The 6,000-nt window shown below is 41.4% G+C and overlaps 1 protein-coding gene across 1 annotated transcript in view; it reads right to left on the reverse strand.

Moving 5' to 3' along the window:
* shtn1 (shootin 1) overlaps positions 1-6,000 on the reverse strand; it is a 44,510-nt gene that overhangs the window by 32,678 nt on the left and 5,832 nt on the right. The window lies entirely within an intron of this gene.

The raw sequence follows: 6,000 nt of genomic DNA on the forward strand, positions 1-6,000 counted from the left end.
TCTGTGCCCTTTAGCAAAGGAGCCCACTAGTCAGACGCTTTGCATGATGTGACAATGATAATGAAATATGAAAAGCAGCATTTCAGATTGTACTGAATGACTGCATTCATGTCAATACAAACTTAAAAAGTCAACTCATGACCATTCAACCTGATCAAAATGTAATCAAGGAAACAAAGAATATGATTAGGAAGTTGTAAATGAGTGGGTGCATACCTGTGACTTCTCATTTCATTGCGCAGTTAATTGAGAGAAGAATGCCATAACACTTGACACTGAAGTATATTTCTTCTTGTTATTGTGTCTGTTATCAGTAGTTCGTGACCTGTGTGCATCATTATGATTTGAATTCAAAAAGAAGTGAACCAAATGTTGTTACCAATGTATCTTTTATTCAGATGATTTTCCCTACCCTTTTATTTTCATCAGCCAGGACCAAGGTGGAATGTGGACCAATGAGTATAGACTGAATACAGGCATGAAACTAGTTTAGAGCATAAAAATATGTCAGTGTATGTGGGCTTTTTGGAAAGTATGATACATGTGATGTTGCACTTAACCCAGGATGAACGGAAACATTTACATTTAACTTTTACTACATTTATTTTTTGCAACATTACTGTACCATGGCATATCATTTTTATTTGATAAAACACAATATCTCACATGTTTTGACAAAACATCCTTAACTTAAGGCCCACTTACTCTTATGGAGTCTTCGAACATATTAAGCGGTCTTCATTAGCAAATGGAGTTATATAAGTCCTCCAAATAATGGAATGTTTGAACATCCACAGCTCCACAACAACTGAGAAAAGTACGGTCGACAGCTCCAGTTTTGCCAACTGTTTCCAAGGGCAAGAATAAACTGTTAAGCTTAAATCTAATGCTTGCTTAAAGCTTAGTATTAAACTTGATATTATCAATTTTAAAAGTTGATATGGATGAAATGCTGAGCTTAAAATATATCACTGCTGCACATCCAAAGTGTCATGTGATAATTCGTCTTTTGCCCATTGCTATGAGAGCAGCCCAAAATGTATAATGTGGACATTATACATGTCTATGTCTATGCAGACACCTATAATGTTGTATAAACAGAATTGTAGAGAAAGTAGACATGCAGAAGTGCATGTCTACTTTCCACTCCATGTCTACTTTCCACTCCATGTTCATTTTGGAGTATTTGTGGCCTTTTTAGGGGTGCTCCGATCGATCGGCCGATAATGGCTTCAACTAGTTTGATCGGTGGTGTCTAAAAAGGCCGATCAGATGATGCAATACTCGCCAGACAAATTTTTAACGGCAGCTAAAATGGTTTCACTACAAGGTCTGAGCAGTTTTCAAAGCTAGCTAGCACCAAAGTCCTTTTCAGATTGATGCGCTCAGTTAATCATTTACACTGAGAATTACGCAGCAATTAGACCAGCGGAGCAACAAGCAGGAGCGATCCTGTGAAACTGTTGCTGTCGAGTTTAATTGTCTTCACCCACAGCGCATCAGGCAGAGAGAGACTGATCCTTTAGTGTGAGTTTCCTGATGCAAAGAGAGGCGCCAATCAATAAGCTGACTGCCTCTGTCTCTCTCCGTTTTCTTTTTAAAACGGAGACCTTTTGCTACGTTTCCGCCTCCCGTCCATATTAAATGTAAAATGTTTGTTTGAAAACGCTAAAAAAATAAATAGATTTCAGTCACGCAAAGCAAAAACACAGTGCTACTGACAGAGTTTTAGTTTTGGTATTTCTATTAAAATCTTTTATACTGTTTAAATAACACTTGTACTCTGCATGTCGCCATATTTACTTTGCAACGACTCCCAGTCTATTTTCCGCCGCCACAGCCTCTTTGTGCTCCCGTGTTACATAAAAGTTCCACTTCATTGTCAATGAATGCAAGGTGTGGTTATTCGTCTGTATTATTTTCTTCTTCAGTCGCTTTAATATGGTCGGAGATCAGTTCTGATACGCAGCTAAAACGCTGCTGTGGACGGAGAAGATGGTATTCGTTATAAAACTGTTTTAAAAAAGTAGTAGTGTGGATGTAGCCGCACATTACCCCACTCCTCTCTAGTTAGCAATAGATTAATGGATATAATCCCATTTTAGTGTTTAGATTAAATGCCATATGTTCTGGCTCCATTGGTATTTTAACATCCAGAATCTTTGAGTTGAGGGTATGTTGTTTTGTTCACAGTTTCCCGAGCTGAATTTGATTTGGTTCTTTTTCAGTGTACCTTTTATACTGTGTAAGTATATGTGACTCTGCATTATGATTATTACACCCACAGATCAGATTTAAAATCATAATTCATAATCAATACTCAAGTTCAAGTTCGAGTTCATGTGGGGTTCAGCCTAATCCAGCAAGTCTGCACTTTTGCAAGTTTGGGCTTAAAGATTTGTTGTTCTAACAGTTCCAGATTAATTTGAAACCACGACCAAGAAAGAAACCATGACCAGATTACGTGGTTATCCACGTATGAAGAATGTAGTCCAAAACTAAAACATTGAACTAAAAGAGGCTACAAAGCTTCAAAGAGCTGAGGTGAACTGCAGAGTGGGTGATCATTCCCTGTGGAGTGTTTCACCTTATACACAATCATTTCACCCGTTGTTGATATGAAAAATATTGATAAGTGCAGCTTTAACTAAACTAGGTAGCTGAACAAAATCTGGTAAAATTCCAGATCACAAATGATAACATACAGATAATGTTGTTTAAGCTGCAATCACACCTCAGTACAAAAGAACGCCCCTAAAGAATGCCCTACCACTTATCTAATTAAACATTGTGGTTGAGCGATGAAGAAATTAAGCATTAGTGCCATTGCTGTGGGCAATTCCTTCCCCAGGGGACACCTAATTAAGATGATGAACGCCAGCGCTGGGCGATATCCGTGTTCGTCTGGTGCCCTCCACATCAGTCATTCAATAGTACTTAGCTGCCAGTTTTGTCCTCTGCCTCTTCTCCGTTCCTCTCTGCCTGTCTCCACAATGCTGTGGCCACACTCAGCAACCTATGAAAGGACGTCTTGAACTAAATGACATGTTAATTATAATTACTGGTAGCCATGGTAAATAAACAGCGGTGGAAGTGTTGAAAGTGTATGAGCATGAGTCGACGGGGGGCTCTGACACGTCAGAATTGGCAGTCTTAATTGTAAGTTTCGGCCTCCCCATCATCATCACTCCATCTTTATTCTCCCGTCTTTTTTGTGCCTGTCTTTTTTCATCCTCCTCTCAGGAAAGACAGTGATTACCCCTGGGCCGACGTGCTGCATAATGGTATCAGCGCCGCCAACGGAGCAGTGAATTAAATTGTATCTGCAGCCGCTGTGAAGCCTTGATGAGGGGGGCAGATGCCTTTGTGGTGTTATCATTATAACACAATGGTCATGTTGTCATCAACCTTGCCATCGGCAATTGAAAAGGCATGATTGTGTGTTGGGGGCTTTTTCTCCCGTCCTCCCACTACCCCCTCCACCAACCCTGCCACCCCATCCCCAGCCGTTTCGTTGTGAATAGGAGCAATTTTCTAAGAGCTATGAAATCACGTAATAGGTCCTAATATGCAGCTGCTTGGCACAGTGAGGCAGCCTCTATAAATGCGGAAGTCAAACACAATATGTGTTTTGGCTGGAGAATTGCTGAATACATGAGCACAGGCCAGATTTATTCAGATGAAAATCCACCGTTCCAACTGTCACCGTTACAAAGGCAAACTATTTGCTCTATCTTTCGACATGTGGTGCCCCATTTCAAATTCTGTCTTCACTAAAATGGTCATAGCAAAGCATTCAACCTGCAAGTAAAATCATTTTGGAAAATTGAATGGTGGGCCAAAACATTTGAAACATATTTGTAGTGTTTGGAAACAGATTTGTGATGAAAGCTGGAGTGCTATTCCAGCACCATTATCTGTGTCCTGGTTCACATATTTGTGCAGCTGTGATCATTTCCGAACAACATATGTTTAATACAACAGAACACATGTTCTCTTATGAATGTTTATGCTGTCACAAATGAGATGATATAGGTATAGGTAGGCAGATGTGTAGAATCTGATACACCTTCTTGAGTTGTACGTTACGTTCCTTAATTGCCTAGTGCCATTGCATATACTGACATCATGATGCACTTCACATGGAAATATCTGATTGCTTGAAAACACAGCGTTTGCTATTTATTTAATTCTTACCTTACAGGTAACATCACATTAGCTAATTTAGCTGACACTTTTATCCAAAGCGACTTACAACTGCTACATATGTCAGAGGTTGCATGCCTCTGGAGCAACTATGGGATAAAGTGCAATTTATTCTTCTGCGTCAAATCAGCGGCGTAGCCTCTGCGTAGCCCCCTACACTACGCCATCACCTACGCCGTAGCCTGACATGCACCTCCTCAAAATTGTAACTACACGTCGAGGCGGCGCGGACCGTGATTGGTCGGCTGGGTAGCCTCGCAATACCTCCGAGCCGACAGGAAGTGCCTGTGCTTTACGTAACTTTAAGTTTTAAGCTTTAAGTAACTTTTACTATCGGTCAAAACAGCGGCTGTAACACAGTGAATCAATATATTTGACCGTCGCAACCCGAGCGAAATGACTCGTTTCACCATCAGAATGTGGTCCATTCGGTCGGTAACATTTGAAAAGGCTACACCAGCCACACGTATACAATTTTACCCCCATTCCCGAAACCGGAAGTTAGCCTGCTCTGCCGGCAAAAGTCAACACAGTGGACGCTGTGGCGCTACTGCCGACTAGCGTTTGGGGGTGTAATTGCAGAATGACGGACAGACCTTCGCACAAGTATAAATGCATGGCTACGTGTGAAGCCTACAGTGTAGCTACGCACGTGGACCCTACGCAGGAGTATAAATGGGCCTTGCTCAGGGACACATTGATGTCCCTGGTGTTGGTGTTCCATATAAATTAACTGCCCAAGTCCCTCAGTAAACAGAATTCATATCATACTTTGTCTATCAATACTTTCTTGACATTTGATCGGACGTTTTAGAAAGAAATTGAAAATATTGAGATATATTGAACAGCAGATCAAAATAATAATAACAATAGCATAAAGCAGCAGTAGAACCAGAGTCGGACAGTCCTTTACACTCACTACACACGTGTAAGCAGGGCCCCGCTTCAGTCTCGTGTCAAAGGTCAAAGTCAGCTTTGAAGAGAGGACGAAGAGGGATTATCCTTCTGGGCACAGTTACACCGCAGGTTCACCCTTAACATGGACATCACCATGTTGAGCCGCCATGTTTCTACAGTAGCTGAAAACGGACAAACGGCTCTACTTTTCTGATGTTTCCTGTTGTCACCACCCGCCCCCCACCCCTGTTCTCTTACAGGTGCTGTCCTTTCTCTGTGGTTTCTGTTTGTGTGATGTTTGTGCCTCCCACCCCCATTTCTGCCCCCGTGTCTGGCCTGGTGACAAACATATACACATACAAATTTTTAAATAAATAATAAAGATGACAAAGGACTAAATTAAAACTGATAAAGTGCAACTACAGTCCAAAAAAACAAGGCTGCGCTTCAGTTTTAAGATGTTTAGATTGCAAAACTGTAGTCTACCAGTTACTGTCTGGACTCACAATGCGAGGTGCACATGATTACAATCACAGGTGTTGCATCAACTGGCCGAAAACCTTTCTTGCGTTGTATGCAGCCCCCTGACATTTTGCTTCCTAAGCGATGGCCCTTTCAGATAGGAAGCGATTTTCACTGCACTGGCCACGGGGTTTAGCGCCACAGGTCAACCCTGGTGCTGCTGCAGCTGGAGCTTCTCTGCTTCTGATTGGCTAGTAGTCCTTAACTAGGAACTGCGCATGTGCAACTCCCAACAAAGATCATTTAGAGACAAGATGTATCACTCCATAGCTAAAATGAAGCCTTCATCACAGGGTGAAAAGAGGAGCTGCAGCAATGTGCAGTATGACAAAAAATATGGTGTTTTTTGAAAATTAAACCATGTAAACCTGTTCT

Source organism: Micropterus dolomieu, linkage group LG15 (genome assembly GCF_021292245.1).
Source record: "Micropterus dolomieu isolate WLL.071019.BEF.003 ecotype Adirondacks linkage group LG15, ASM2129224v1, whole genome shotgun sequence".
NCBI classification, from domain to species: domain Eukaryota; kingdom Metazoa; phylum Chordata; class Actinopteri; order Centrarchiformes; family Centrarchidae; genus Micropterus; species Micropterus dolomieu.